The sequence below is a fragment of the Geotrypetes seraphini genome, chromosome 5, assembly GCF_902459505.1.
Source record: "Geotrypetes seraphini chromosome 5, aGeoSer1.1, whole genome shotgun sequence".
In the NCBI taxonomy this organism is placed as follows: Eukaryota; Metazoa; Chordata; class Amphibia; order Gymnophiona; family Dermophiidae; genus Geotrypetes; species Geotrypetes seraphini.
In genome coordinates, this window is record NC_047088.1 from 67,069,458 (window position 1) to 67,086,235 (window position 16,778).

Below are 16,778 nucleotides of genomic sequence, written 5' to 3' on the forward strand. Positions count from 1 at the left end.
CTATTGCAACAATTTGAAATGTTTCCCTTAGTTGGCCTGACTGACTTTCTGGTTTAATGATCCTGGAACAGAGGTAACCATGAGCGCAGCCATTTAGAATTTAGTGACAAATAAGTATCCTAAAGCATCCTAAAGCATATTAAGTCTGACCTTCATCTGAAAATATACATTGTAGAGCAGCATCATATTTGCTCATCAAATGTTGACAAGAGCAGAGAAAACCAAATAGGAGCCTTGGATAATATTGCAACACACATGTGTTTGACCCTCTGCTTCAGCACAATGGGGGGAAAAAAAGAGCAAATTAAATTAATCAAGTAGGAAGAAGAAACTACAATGGGATAAGCTCCATGTAGATGAGAAGAACAATGGGAAACATGGACTGGATTTGAAGTAGACCTAATTATTACACGGTTACTATGCATTGCCTTTGTCCAGAGTCAAGCAAAAATCAAAGAAAAATGTTCCACTCCTATGTATTGCTTGGAATATACTTTTTTTTCATTCATATGTGTCATTTTGCACGCATAAAGGACCTGATTCTAAAAATGGCATCCTGATTGTAGGTGGAGGTAGGCGTCCTATCACTGTCTAATGGACCAATCGAGATGCACATTAAAAAAAAAATCATTGGGGTGAAGGACACCTACTATGTAGACATTGTTCGCTCACATATGAAGACATCTAGGCATGCCTACAGATACCTAAGGCCAGCGTAGACGTGGCTTACGCCGGAAGTGGCCTTAGGCATCCATAGGTGTGCCTAGGCACTTCTTGTAAGTATGAGTCAGATGCATTAAATGCTGGACTACATATAAGGCATCTATTGAAGAAAATAGATGTTTTGGAAACGGTGCCTACCGGTGATTGACAAGCAGTAGGTACCCCTTTTGCAGGCACCGTTTCCAAAATCAGGCCCAAAACGCCTTTTATAAAATTACCCCTCATGACCACCTAAGTTAATTGGACAAACTGAAATATATAAAACACAATCCTATCTTTGGCCCCAGTGCTCAAAGCTTACCATGCGATAAGGTTTTAGATTGCCTGTAGCTAGTCTAGCATGCAAGTTACTTCAGCCTCCAGCTCTCAAAGGTTCCACATGGCTTTACCATTTGCGAAATGCCTACCTTTAGCGTTAAAATTTTCTGGCAGGTCTGGAGCTGTGGTAACATGAGGGTGGCTTGATGGAGCAGTCTGCTTGCATTTTTTAAATCTGCACATGTGGGGGATATGTGTCCATGTGTGTTAGGGTTGTCCAGAAAAACATAAAGTTGGAAAAAAATGTGCAACTTGAAGTTTTTCCCATGAATTCGATTGTGCTTGATCTGATAATAATTTTGAAAAATATTTTAAAGCTTATCCGGAGACGATCAAAGCCACTGATTACATAAATTTAATTTTTCTTAAAATTTGCTATTATTTTTGCCTAATGGAGCAAATTTCTTGGTATTACAGCTATAACTTTTATGTTTTCATACTTAACATTAATACATTGATAAAACCACATTTTATGCAAAATGTCTAGCAGTATTTTATTAAATGAACCTTTAATATCTGCATTTTATTGTGGAAAATAACAGAGATTTAACATACTTCGCTAATAGTTATACAAGTACACTTCAGCGATCAGTTTCATTGGGCAAGCCAGTTTTCAAGTAGGTAACCTGAAGGACGTCATTAGAATGCTTGGTTGGACCTGAATCACATCTCCTATTTCATGCTTTTGATATTACCAATGAATGGTTGACAAAGCCAGTGGACATGTGGTCTGAAGATCCAAACTTCCATACTGATGAACAGTTTGTCAACACAGTGAAGGTGATTAGCAACACAGCCTAGAGAAGTGTTAAACTGATAACTGACTTTGCCACTGGCATCTTCACAGACCCAGTACAGCATGAAGCCTTGTTGAAAAGAGTTGACTACCATCGGAGACTTTATCCTGACTATCTCAAGAAGACACTGAATGCTTGAGTGTTTGGAATGCCATCAGTAGATGACTACACAAAAATGTGTGTGTTTAGCTATTAGTGAAGTACAGAGGTTTTTTAGTGCGGACTGATGAGGTAAGTGCTCCAGGGCAAATGGGGAATTCTGTGCAAATTCTGCACTGTGCAGTTATTTAGAATTCCTCCAGGAGAGAAACATGCAGCTGCCATTAATGAGCAAGTAAACTACTCGTTAACTGCATACTGTAGCCTGCAGTAGCTTTCTGCATCGGTTCTAGGGTTTGCTAATATTTTTTCTGCCTTGTGTGCAAAGTGACACTATCCAATCAGTGGACTAAATATCAGCATTAGAACATAATTGTGAAAATTTTCTTCATTCCACATCCATTGTCTTCCAATTTAATATTTTTGCTTTACAATTATTTGCTTTTAGTAAATAAAAAATTGGAAGATTATATTGTATTGCATTATATTGTGTGCTTATTTATTATTCACCTTATTCAAAGCAAAATACAAATCAATAGACATAATAAATGTCATTACAGATGTAAACAAAAAATAAAGCAGAGAGCTGCAACCAATAAACAACGGGATTCAAAAGTAAATCTCAAAGATAAGAAAAAGGAATCCCTAAAGAGTATATACCACAGAAAAATACTATAATATCAGAGCAATGTACTCAAATTACAAAGTTAGAAATATTGTACATATTTATTAATTTAAAATTTGCAAAAATATCACAAAATTTTCATAGAATAGCATACACAGAACACCATACAAACACTACAAACAAACCAGACAAGATATAACAACATATAACATATAACAAGCACTATCAAACCAAGCTGGAAAAGGCTACACAAAAGATCATACAATGATATATAAATATTAGCTGTGTTCAAAAGTTCATAGATCACTTAGCTTGAAGGTTCAAAGTCTTCCTGGAACAATGTCCACGAGGAGTAAAGCAAGCAAGATGATTGTGGGCCATCCAGAAAGGAAAAAATCAAAAAAACAATATCCCAGGTAGATTAGAGTTCAAATCCAACCTCCATACAACAAAGTGCAGGTGCAAGTGCAAACGTACTGTCAGTAAACAGTAAACAGTGCAAACGTGCTCTCAGTAAACAGTATAATAAGTTAGATAATCAAGAAGGTCTCAAACCAAGAGGACAGAAAGCATTTTCAAAATCTTCACAAGCAGAGATGAAATGCCATAACAGGCAACCAATCTTCTAACATCTCCTCACACTTCCTCAACACAGGCCGTGTTTCGATGAAATCTTTGTTAAGAGGAAGAAAGCAACAGGCAGGGAGCCAAATGCAAAGAGCAATGCTGAGTACACAGCTGCCACACCCAGCAGATGTAAAACCATACAGAAACACAATATAAAAACACTAGTCTTATAGCCCGTTACATTAACGGGTGCTAGAATATGTGTGTGTGTGTCTGTCTTTATTTCTTTCTCTCTCTCTCTCCTTAGCCGCTTTCTTTCTTTCTGTCTTTCTTTTTCCTTGGCTGTCCATCACCACCCCTTGCCTGCTCCCCCTGTCCATTCTCCCTTCCTTTTACCTCCACTGTGTCCACCACCATCCCTTCACTGCTCTCCTTATGCAGCAGCAGCCCTTCTCCCTTTGTTTTACCCCTCCCTGTCCAGCAGCACCTCTTTCCTTCTCCCCTTGTCCATTAGGCCTCCGTTCCTTTTTCTTCACCCCCCCTGTCCATCAGCACCTCTTTCCTTCTCCCCCTGTCCAGCAGTAGGCATCCCTTCCTTTTTCTCCCCCCCTCCTTCTTATCCCTATGAAACTGATTATTTTGCTCTGCCCCTGATCAGAGGTTCCCGACAGCCGGCCAGTTGCACCCATTGGAAAAGTTCCCTCTGCCGCATCCCGCACCCCTCCTGATGCGACTCCCGCTGTCTTTCTTTCTGTCTGTCTCTGTCCCTGGCCCCCTTTGTCTTTCTGTGTATCTCCCTGCCCCTGTGTCTTTCTTCTTTTCTTTCTGTCTCCCTTCCTCCCTCTGTCTGTCTGTCCAAAGCAGCATTCCCTCCCCCTCCATTTCCCTCCCCCCACACCAGTTCCCTGCAGCAGCATTAGCATTTCCTCTACCCCCCTTTCCCTTCCCACGGTACAGACTACGAACCTGGCGATTCCAGCGTGTGCAGCAGTCTTCACACGCTGCTTCGGGTCCTTCTACTGGCCTGATTTACTCTGGCATGTCACTGATGACATCATCAGAGATGCGGCAGAGCAAATCAGAGCAGTAGAAGGGCCCGAAGCAGCGTGTGAAGACTGCTGCACACGCTGCTTGACTCGCCAAGGTAGTCGGATCCGTGGGAAGGGAAGGGGGGGGGCGGCAAAGGTCCCGATCCGGGGCGGAAAGTTGCTGAGCTCCTCGGTGGGGGCGCTGAGCGGCCGCGATCCCTCTCCTCCGAGACACCCCTCCACCCGCCTGCTCGCCTGCTGGCCCGCTGGAGGAACAGAGATCGGCGGCTGGCTGCGATCCCGGCTTGAGGAGGAATCGGTGACTGGTGACGTAAGCGCGCATGTGCACTCCTACCTAAGGTGCCCTACATCTCACGCAAAATGGACGCATGCAGATGGGAGTGCGCATGCGCGGCCTAGCATTTTATTATATTAGATACAACAATAAACAGCAATTAAACATCAATGTTCATAGCAGGTATTCTCATAGCCACAAAATTAGTCCCTCATTCTTAGTCCCTCATTCTTCACTCATATTTCATTTTGCATAACAGAAGGGGTTTTAGCAATCTTTTAAATGTTTTCAAATTCCCCTGTCGTCGTATATATTGTGGAAGCCTGTTTCATTGCATTCAACACAGGAAATGTGGAATTAAGGCAATTTTCACAATTATGTTCTAATGTTGATATTTAGTCCACTGATTGGATAGTGCTGATTGTGTGTTCAAGTTATCAGTGATTTCCCTATGTATATTTTTTGTGTGCAAAGTGGGCCTTTTCTATAGATAAAGGGCAGCTAATGACTAGTTGGTTCATCCGCAGTGAAATCCTCTGCTACTACAACACCCAGGATGCATATCTGCATTAAAAAAAAAAAAATCTTTATTAATTTTCCATTCAAAAACAATGAATTAAAATATACATCTACATATAATTAACTTCAAAATTGCATTTACACCAATCATAGAAATGCTTCAAAAACATTTCCCCCTCCCTCCCACCCCAATACAAGAACAAAAACAAAATGCATTATTTCAGACATATAGGGCCTGTTTTACAAAGAGATTTATAGGTCTTCGGGGCTGTTGCCATGCGGCAGCCGCTAGCGCGGCTTTGTAAAACAGGCCCATAGTGAAAATCATATTGAACTTATTGATCACTGATAACATCAAAATATAATACTTCTCCGCCCACCCACCCACCCTCCCTGGATGTGTAAATCAAATAAGAAATCAGGAGAATAATCCAGCTAATCATTAACAAAATTTGTCAATGGACTCCATGTTAATTTAAATAACTTATTATTACACAACATTTCTGAATTCATTTTCTTATATTTGTAGCATAAACATAAAGAGTCCCACCAAAAGGAGAAATTAAGTCGATCCCAATTTTTCCAGTTTTTGGTTGCATGGCTATCCCAGTCATGATGGAAATAATCTACTTTTATATTTGTCCAAAGGAGGTTTGGGTGACAACAATGTACCACAAATAACCACCTTTGTTTTCTAATTAGAGATCCTCTATGTTTATCCCATGCTTTTTTAAATTCCATCACCGTTTTCCTTTCCACCACTTCCCTCGGGAGGGCATTCCAGGCATCTACTACCCTCTCTGTGAAAAAGAATTTCCTAACATTGCTCATGAGTCGTCCTCCCCGCAATCTCAAATTATGCCCTCTAGTTTTACCATTTTCTCTTCTCTGGAAAAGATTTGGTTCTATATTAATACCTTTCAAGTATTTAAATACCTGTATCATATCTCACCTGTCCCTCCTCTCCTCCAGAGTATACATATGTAGGTCTTCCAAGCCTACCACCCAATTAACCTTTATTTTTTTTTGTATTTATGAGCTTGTTAAAGCTCATTAATGACACCATTAACTCTAATTTTGAAACTGATTTTTTATTGCTATAGGCGCCTACTTTAGGTGCCATGTATAGAATTTCACCCATAGAGTCTAGCCACATATAACAGCCTAGCCTGGTGTGTCAGGCTGGCCCAGACTTCCAGGAGAAAATATATTCAGAACATAATTTCACATAAGCAAAAAAAATTATTTTTATTATGTTTGCCTCACACACATTTTTGTGAGTGCCTCACACAAAAACACAAAAAGTATTGGCTTACCTCAGCCAAGCTGCTTCATTCATAGGCACCTTTCCGATTCCCAAAGCTCTGCCTTAGCATATCTCTAGGAACCCGGGAGTTCCTCTTTCTCTCTCTCAGGGGCCTCTTTGACTGATTCTGGTCTGAGGCAGAAGTATTCCTCCCTGCTTGAGTCCCGCCCCTCTGACTCAGCAATGAGCTTCTAAAGGACAGGACACTCTGGGACCTGTAATTCACCCCTCTAGTTAGTGCTCCCTGCTGTTGATGGAAACCCCTTAATCTGTCACTCCACATTTGCACCTTCTTTGGAACTGGTGTGAGAATTTTTGCAGTGTTAGGGTTTATTCTGGCTGCCTCATATTTTATTTAAGCATCCTATATAATAAAACCCTAGACGCGCATGCGCACTCTTACCTGCGTGTTCCGTGATCTCTGATCCATGATCAGTAGGTCCGTGGCGGCAAGAGTGCACCTGCGCGAGTCCCCAGCCTTAATGCTTCCCAGCACCTACCTACACTCGCCGGCAGGACTGGCTGCCAGCACTGGACTCCCTGCTCTCCACAAGATCGCGGTGTCGGCTCCTCTTATGAGCCGCACCAGTGTCGAAGAAGGCTTCTGACGCTGGCAGGGATCGAGAGGAGCGGCTGCGACACTCGCCCGGAGCAGGCCAGACCGCGGGGCAGGCAGGGAAGCGCTGACAAAAAAGACTCCAGCCGCGAGCCACTCAATGGGACCAGGCAGGCAGCCACGCGAGGGAGGGCAACAGAATGAAAAAAAGGTAACGTGCAGGGAGAAGCTGGGCATGCCTGCGGGGAACGCAATAAGGGAAGGGGGGTCCTTGGAGCAGGCTAGGCCGCGGGAAGGGAAGGGAGAGGGGCCAAAAGGAGAAAGCCACATCATGGTAAGGGGTGGGGGAAAATGCTGCTACTGCTGCACAGGGACCTGGAGGGGAACAGAAATACCGCTGCTGCTGCTGCACAGGGAAGTGGAGGGGGAGGGAAATGCTGTTGCAGCTGCACAGGGAAATGCAGGGAAAGAATGACAGACAGACAGCAGGAGGGAGGGAGGGAGTCAGAAAGAAAGGAAGAAAGACACAGGGGCAGGGAGAGGGACAGAAAGACAGAGAAAGGGGGCCAGGGAGAGAGAGAGACAGTGGGAGGGGGAGAGACAGAAAGACATATATTCTAGCACCCGTTAATGTAACGGGCTTAATGACTAGTACTGTATAAGCATCTACATTGCCTTTATGAAATAAGTGCTTTTCTGGGCTTTTTTTATCCTTTTATACTAGGATCTAAGGCCTTGGACAGGATCCCAGTATGCCTTACGTAGATTTGTATATCTAAAATTACAGTAGAAGAAAAATTGTTTCACAAATGCCAAAAGAAGGATTTTGCCATTTTATAAATTCAAGGTGTTTTTGCATTCCAGTTAATCCTAAATAGCATTTCAAAGCAACTAAAAGAGCTGAAAATTATAAAATGCAGATCAGCTTGAGTATTGTACTATTATTTGGTGCCATACTTTCTGAAGACAACCTTGAAAATAAAAAATGTTTATCCTTTATAATAATTTAATATTAGCGTTGAATGCCAGTCTCTTGATAGATGTGTAGCCCTGCTGCCCTTCGAATTAAGAGTTATTAAAGAGTATAAAAACTTGTCTTTGGCACCACTAATCCTCCTATTCTGAAGGAAAATGGCTTATCAAAAGAAGGCATTTTTACCAATGAAAAGAATGTCTAATCAATTCTAAAGTTGCTAAAACCTGTGCAAAAGCATTTCAAAGTCAGTTATCTTGTAGTGCTGGTTTTTAAAATCAGACTGCCAACTGTGAATTCTTTTATTTGAAAACTGTACATGCCAAATAGTAATCCTGTGTGTCATAAAAATCTTTTCTTTTCCATTGTTTTGTTTTTTTAAATGATGAAGCTATTCATGAAGGTAGTTAAGGTGACGTGAATGTCAGGCTTTTGCTGCATTTTAATTTACTGTGGGAATAACTAATCTGTGGTATCTCAGTTAATCATTCCAGTGGTACATGAATAACACAGCTTGTGATTATCTTCACAAGCTGTGCTGCTTATACAGTCTTGGGCCATATCTTACAAAGGCTGGGCAATCTAAGTTAAATCACCCCCCCCCCACACACACTCCTGAATACTCCCTCATCATCACCCTTCCTTCCTGATGACCCCCTCATCATCACTTCCAGTTCCATTGACCCCCTTAATCATAACCTCTCTCCAAAGATCCCCGTCTTTCCAACCATTATCCCCCTCCTGTTGCAGGCCTACCCTGAAAAATTTATTGGGTCTAGGGGGTACAGAGCAGAAATGATTCCCTTTGATGCTGGATTCAAAATGGCCATAGTGGTAGTTTTGCAATACCACTGCTAGGAATCAAGCCATGATATATTTATATATACTATGAGGCTCATAATCGAAAGAGAAAAATGTCCAAAAACCGACCTAAGTCGGCACTTGGATGAACATGTCTCAAAAATATCCAAGTGCTGATAATAAAACCGTGTTTTGAATGAATTTAAAAATGACCCAGGCCTTCATATTGCCACTCAACGTCCAAAGCCAAATGGGGCGTTTCAGGAGGCGTGTCGAGGGCAGGAGTTGGGTGGGACGTGGGCTGGCTTAGACTTAGTCGTACAGCATGTAAAACCGAAAGTTTAACAACAGAGCATAGATGGAACTTGGACGTTGTTACTTAGACCATCTAAAACATGGTCTAAGTCACAAAAACCCACCTAAACTCACCAGATAAGCACTGCAAACACATAACACAGACCCCCACACACTACCCTAGTGATCACCAACACCCCACCCCATAAAAATTTTATTCACAACTTTAAATTTCAGCCTCCAGACCATCATCACCTGGCTTTGGGAGGCCACTGTATATGCATGAGATCAATTTTCTATTCAGTGGAGATGCACCATGTCTAACGTGACCATTTATTTTTTTCATCAAAAGGGGACATCTATTAATTGTCAGTCCCGCCTGCAATCCCACCCTAGCCCCACCCCAATCCCGCCCCCAATTTCTTCCATTCATTTTTCATGTACACATAATATCTTCATATTAATTCATAATGGTAACCTTAAAATTAAAAAAAACTACAAAGCAAACTATACGCAGAGAAAATGTTAATTATTTATATTTGGGGGGGGTTTCAAAGATGTCAAGGCAAATGACTTTAAAATATGCAATGTCACCTCAGTAACTATAGAAAAATAGACAAATATAGTGCAAAATATAGACAGCAGATATAAATTCTCAAAACTGACATGTTTTGATCACTAAATTGAAAATAAAATCATTTTTCCTACCTTTGCTGTCTGGTGATTTCACGAGTCTCTGGTTGTATTTCCTTCTTACTGTGTATCCTTTCTTTCATTTCTTTCTTTACTCAGACCCAACAATTGTCCCTTTCTATTCCTTCCCTCCTTCTTTCCTATGCCCTTAGTGCCCCCCAGTGCCTCAGTCCTGTGCCCCTAGTGCCTCCTTCCCATGTCCATAGTGCCCCAGTGCCTGTCCTGTATCCTTAGTGCCCCCAGTTCCTCCTTCCCATGTCCATAGTGCCCCCCAGTGCCTCTGTCCTGTGTTCCTAGTGCCCCCAGTGCCTCCTTCCAATGTCCATAGAACCCCCAGTGCCTGTCCTGTGTCCTTAGTGCCCCCAGTGCCTACTTCCCATGTCCATAGTGCCCCCCCAGTGCCTCTGTCCTGTGTCTCTAGTGCCCCCAGTGCCTCCTTCCCATGTCCATAGTGCCCCCCAGTGCCTCTGTCCTGTGTCCTTATGTCCCCAGTGCCTCCTTCCCATGTCCATAGTGCCCCCCAGTGCCTCTGTCCTGTGTCCCTAGTGCCCCCAGTGCCTTCTTCCCATGTCCATAGTGCCCCCAATGCCTGTCCTGTGTCCTTAGTGCCCCAAGTGCCTTCTTCCCATGTCCATAGTGCCCCCCAGTGCCTCTGTCCTGTGTCCCTATTGCCCCCAGTGCCTCCTTCCCATGTCCATAGTGCCCCCCAGTGCCTGTCCTGTGTCCTTAGTGCCCCCAGTGCCTTCTTCCCATGTCCCTAGTGCTCCCCAGTGCCTCTGTCCTGTGTCCCTAGTGCCCCCATTCCATGTCCATAGTGCTCCCAGTGCCTGTCCTGTGTCCTTAGTGCCTCCTTCCCATGTCATTAGTGCCCCCCAGTGCCTCGGTCCTGAGTCCCTAGTGCCCCCAGTGCCTCCTTCCTATGTCTTCTCTTGCCTTTGTCCCTCCCCCGAAGCCAGCCTGCCTCCTTCCAGTACCTGATTCACCACCCCCATCCGCAGATTCTACCCCCCCGTGCGATTCAATCCCCGCCCACCCGCTGGCCCGTGTACCGCTGTTGCTTGCCTGTCTGCCTCCCTGCCGCGCCGATTGAAACGCTGGGTCGCAGCCACTGCTTCTTCCGACGTCAATTTTGACGTCGGAGAGGAAGTTTGGGCCAGTCAGGCAGCGATTGGCTGGCCCCGAACTTTCTCTCCGACGTCAAAATTGACGTCGGGAAGAACAAGAAGCAGCGGCAGCGGCCCAGATTTTCAATCTGCGCGGCAGTGAGGGAAAGTTATCGGCTGTCCTGGTGTCCCCGCGCAAAGCTTTGGGACGCTGTCCCTGAATACGGGACATTTTTGGTGTCCTGAAGCGGTGGGTTGGGACAACGGGACGGTCGGCCCGAAAACGGGACTGTCCCGTTGAAAACAGGACGTATGGTCACCTTACCCATGTCATTTATTGTTTTGAGCTGATGATATCTTGCCCTTCCTTTTCAGACTATACATGCACGACAATCATTGGATACGCTCAGCTTGCCTTCTACTGGTACCTTAGTAGTCAGCAGAACTGAATTCCTTCAGGAAGCTGATGCCCTACAACTAGATGGATTTGTACCCCCATGAAAAACAGAGGTCTTGGGACAGACTTTAAGCTTCCAGATGACAAGGCACTATATTTATAAAATGGTTACAGCTATTTTCTATAAGAACCAGAAAAAATGGTGGCAGATAAAGATGGTGGCCTATCCTATCTACCCCTTGATACCAGCAACTGAACTCTGCAATCCCTTCTTCCCTTGCGGCTCTCCTCTGTATTTAACTGTATCCCATGCTTTCTTAAATTCAGATATATTTTCATTTCCAGCACCTCTACTGGTAGGCTGCCCCACACATCCACCACCCTTTTTTGTAAAGAGAGATTTTTGTAGATTACTGCCCAAGTAGCCTGGGTCTCCAGAGCCAAAAAGGGAATCCATGAATCAGCTAAACTGGCAGCCACTGCTTTCCCCTCTGCCAGCTCTCAGCTGATTGCAGCTCCAGAGCTGCCATCAGCAGGACAGAGGGGGATAACGGCAGGTAGGTCTTTAAAAAAAACAAAAACTGGGGGAGGGGGGGGGTGCAGTTGTGCATGTGTTGTGTGAGTACACAACACAAACTGGCAGCTCAAGAACTGCCAGAAAATTTCAATTGTAAAGGTGGGTGAGGGGCATTCCTCTTAGTGCATCATAATGAGCTCTTTGTAACCATTTGCATAGGGTTTTTGGTGGCTGCTAGGAGGATCGGTAGCATCAGGAGGAGAGCTTCTGTGCCAGTAAGACTGCTTTAATGAGTCGTACCAGAACAGAAAGCTTTTGAGCATCAGGGCTTCAGTCTTGTAGTTCACTCAGAATGCTATGGTTTGTGTATTAGCGGTGAGATTACATATCCCTGCGGCTATACTAGTTACACTGATTACCTGTGACCTACTAAATGATTTGTTATTATCTTTAAAGGCATCCATGATATGTCATTAACTTATCTTAGCCAAGCTAAGAATAGCCTTACTGGGTTCATCTAGCCCAGTATCCTGTCTTGACTTACACCATTACTTCAGGTCATTCATACTGGTCAGTTGTATCTTTCTCACCAACACACCCTGGATGTGCCATCTGTTAAACTAATTACGACTGTTACTCATTCACAGGTTTTTTTCCTGCCAATTGAGCTCCATATGTTAAATAAGTTGGCTGAGTTTTTAGGTGTCCTAAGGCTATGCTGTTTACATAAGCATCCACTGTTTCTAATCTAAACTGGACTTTCCAGTGATTCCAAATGTTGATTTATTGCTCTTTATATTGTATTTATTATTTCTGATGCTATGTTATTACTTGCCTGGAACTGCAATTGATAAGACAAGCTATAAAATTTTAAATTAATAGTTTCATAAAACTTGCCCTGGGGAGAACGGCTTCTGAATGCCAGATGCAGCTATGATGTTTTTACAAACATTGATTTCTCCTCTGAGCCTCCATAAAAGCATACAGGGAATCATTTTATGACAGGACAGCTATGTGAGAAGTCACAGAGGCACCTATCTTAAGCTTACTTTATAAAAGCAACATAGGCACCTATTAATCTTTATAAAATACGTACACAGATCCAGCTCAAAAAGCACAGAAATGCCCCTAAACAAATGACCACCTGCTCCAAAGAAGGCTTAAATTTGTATCAAGAGTTTTAGTGGGAGTGAATAAGCATGTTTCAATGACTTCATAAGAACATAAGAACATAACATAAGAACATAGAACATAAGAACTGCCATCTCCGGATCAGACCCATGGTCCATCGAGTCTGGCGATCCGCACAGGCGGAGGCCCAGTCAGGTATACACCTGATGTAGTTTTAGTCACCCATATCCCTCTATGCCTCTCGTAAGGAGATGTGCATCTAATTTGCCTTTGAATCCTAGCACAGTGGATTCCTTAATAACCCCCTTTGGGAGAGCATTCCAGGCGTCTACCACTCGCTGTGTAAAGCAGAACTTCCTGACATTTGTCCTGGACTTGTCCCCCCTTAGCTTCAAACCATGTCCTCTTGTCCGTGTCGCGTTGGACAATGTAAATAATTTATTTTCCTGCTCTATTTTATCGATGCCTTTCAGCATTTTGAACGTCTCGATCATGTCCCCTCGCAGCCTCCTCTTCTCAAGGGAGAACAGTCCCAGTTTCTTGAGTCGTTCCTCATATTCCAAGTTCTCCATACCTCTTATTAGCTTCGTTGCTCGTCTCTGCACCCTCTCCAGCAGTTTTATATCCTTCTTTAGGTTGGGAGACCAATGTTGGACACAGTATTCCAAGTGTGGTCTGACCATTGCTCTATAAAGCGGCATTATGACTTTCTCCGATCTACTCGTGATTCCTTTCTTTATCTAATCTAATCTAATCTAAATCTTGGGTTTATATACCGCATCATCTCCGCAGATGGAGCTCGACACGGTTTACATGGTTAGGGAAGGAACGGAACTCCAGTGGAATTATATAAGTATGATTATATATCATGTCTAACATTCTGTTTGCTTTCTTTGCCGCTGCCGCGCATTGTGCCGACGGCTTCAGGGTCCTATCTATCAGTACACCCAGGTCCTTTTCTTGTTCACTCTTACCCAGAGTTGCGCCTGACATTCTATACTCGTGTTCCTTATTCTTACTACCTAAATGCATTACTTTAGTTTGCATTTCTCCACGTTGAACTTCATCTGCCATTGCTCTGCCCATTTCTCTAACTGATACAAGTCGCTCTGGAGTTCCTCGCTATCCTCCTGCGATCTGATTGCCCGGCATAGCTTTGTGTCGTCTGCAAACTTAATGATCTCACTGGATACTCCTTCTTCCAGGTCATTGATGTAAATATTAAATAGGATCGGCCCAAGAACCGAGCCCTGGGGCACACCACTAGTCACTTTCTCCCAGTCTGAGAACTTCCCATTTATGCCCACTCTCTGCTTTCTGTTTTCCAGCCATTTGCCTATCTACCTGTGTATATCTCCCTCTATTCCATGGCTTTGTAGTTTCCTGAGAAGTCTTTCATGTGGAACTTTGTCGAACGCTTTCTTGAAGTCCAAATATATTATGTCCACCGGCATTCCACTATCAATTTGCTTGTTCACGGTCTCAAAAAATTGAAGTAAATTCGTTAAACATGATTTCCCTTTCCTGAACCCATGTTGACTGGGTTTCATCAAGTCATGTGTATCTAGGTGCCGGACTATGCTATCTTTGATCAGTGCTTCAACCATCTTTCCAGGGACAGACGTAAGGCTCACAGGTCTGTAGTTGCCCGGTTCCCCTCTCGATCCTTTTTTGAAAATTGGCGTGACGTTCGCTATCTTCCAGTCATCTGGTATCTGTCCAGTTCTGATTGTCAGATTGGCAAGTTTTTGCAATAGCTCTCCGATTTCAACCTTCAATTCCTTTAAAACTCTCGGGTGAATTCCATCCGGTCCAGGGGATTTGTCACTTTTAAGTTTGTCGATCTGGTAGTATATCTGGTCCGACTCCACTTCAACTGTGGTGAGGCTGTCTTCTATTACTCCACTAAACACTTTCACTGCTTCTGGTATTTTTGCGGTATCCTCCTCCGTAAAGACGGACGCAAAGAAGGAATTTAGTTTGTCTGCAATTTGTTTATCTTCTTTGATGTACCCTTTTCTTCCCTGGTCGTCCAGGGGTCCCACCGCCTCTTTTGTGGGTTTTTTCCCTTTCACGTATCTAAAGAAGGGTTTGAAGTTTTTGGCCTCTTGCGCTATTTTTTCCTCATAATCCTTTTTGGCATCCCTCACCGCCTTGTGACATTTCTTCTGATCATCTTTATGTTTTTTCCATGCTTCGGTTGTTTTCATGTGTTTCCATTTTTTGAAAGAGTCCTTCTTTTCTTTTATGGCTTCCCTCACCTGTCTGGTAAGCCATGCCGGTTCTCCCTTACCTTTTGTTCTCCCCTCTTTGGAGATCCTCGGAATGTGGAGATTTTGTGCTTCTGTGATAGTATTTTTCAGTAGGGACCATGCCTGGTCTACCGTTTCAAGTTTGTCTACCTTTTTCTTGAGTCGTTTTTTCACCATGGCTCTCATGTGATCGTATTTGCCCTTTTTAAAGTTTAAGGTTTTGGTTAAGGTTTTGGCATGTTTTCTATTCCCGATGTCAAGCTTAAAGCTGATCGCATTGTGATCGCTCGTCCCCAGCGGTACCGTAACTTCTACTTCTTTTGTCGGACCCATGAGGCCATTTAGTACCAAGTCCAGGGTGGCGTTGCCTCTTGTCGGCTCTTTTACCATTTGTTCCAGGAAGCAATCCCCTAGCGCCTCCAGGAACTTGGCCTCCTTGCCGCAGTTGGAGGTTCCTAGTTTCCAGTCTATCCTCGGGAAATTGAAGTCTCCCAATATTATTACATTGCCCGTCTTGCATTCTTGTTTGATTTCCTCTATCATTTCTGAGTCAGTTTCCTCCGCCTGTCCTGGGGGACGATAGTAAAGGCCAATTTTTGTGTCTGCGCTGTTTTGGCCAAGAATCTTAATCCAGAGGGACTCTAGCTTCTCTTTCATTTCCGTCGTAGCCACTTCAACAGATTCTACTCCTTCCTAAACATATAGGGCAATACCTCCACCTTTCTGCCCTACTCGATCTCTTCTATATAGTTTGTATCCCTGTAGCACTGTGTCCCATTTGTTTTCTTCATTCCACCATGTTTCTGTTATGCAAATGATTTCCAACTTATCATGTCTTGCTATTGTCTCTAGTTCCCCCATTTTGTTTCCTAGACATCTAGCATTCGTATACATACATTTGAGTTCTCTTCGTGTTACCTTTTTGGACTTCCTACTCTTTACTGTCTCTACTGTTTCTTTCACGGTTTCCTTAACCGCTCCAGTGTTGTCTCCCTTGTTTGCTGTACGATCATCCCCTCCTGTGTCTGTCACTTCAATTGTGAAACAACTCCACTAGGATGGAGGGTCCAATATAAAGCAATGCTAGTGGTTAATTGAATTTTGTATGGTTAAACACCGTCGTATTTACAACAAGCATTGCCTATTTATTTACCTAATAGGAAACTGAGAACAGAAACTGCTATGAGTTTGAGGATTCATACTGTACAATATGTGGCAACAGGTCAGTCAGCTTTTTTCAGTGGCAGCAGCGAGAATGTGGAAGCCAGCAGGAATTTTGAGATTATGTAAAGGTATTGACCAGTTTCATAAATTACTTAAAACACAATTTTTTGTGCAAGCTTTTTATGATTAAGAAATGTTATTTAATAATATTGCAGGCTGCCAATAATTGCATATGTTATTTTGTATTGTCGATATAAATGAATTTTATGTGTGTGTTATTTGTAACTTGCTTAGGAAGCAGGCAGGAGATAAATTTTAAAATAAATGTGTAGTTTCAAGTTTATTTAAGAATTTTATAAACCGCCCAATCGGCCTTCTAGGCGGTGAACATTATGTTGAAAACATATATGGGGTAACTATACATCTCTTAAGACAATAATCATTATTTAAAACATTTAAAAATAATACAAAAACAAACAGGAACTAAAAAGGGAAGAAGGATAGAACTACAATTTATCAAGTAAGAAACAGAACATATAGGGAAAGAACAAAAGGGAGTGTATCTAAAAATAGAATAAAACAATGTAGCCCTAATAAGGGCTTTTAGGTCTCGAAAGAAA

At 43.0% G+C, this 16,778-nt stretch overlaps 1 protein-coding gene across 1 annotated transcript in view; it reads right to left on the minus strand.

The window, feature by feature from the left end:
• Nucleotides 1–4,407: 4,407 nt before the first annotated feature.
• The window catches only part of RBM41 (RNA binding motif protein 41), a 59,654-nt gene continuing 47,283 nt past the window's right edge, over nucleotides 4,408–16,778 (minus strand). Inside the window, exon 10 of the mRNA XM_033946378.1 lies at nucleotides 4,408–5,016. The gene's annotated coding sequence lies outside the window, so the exon portion shown is untranslated. The remainder of the gene's footprint in view (nucleotides 5,017–16,778) is intronic.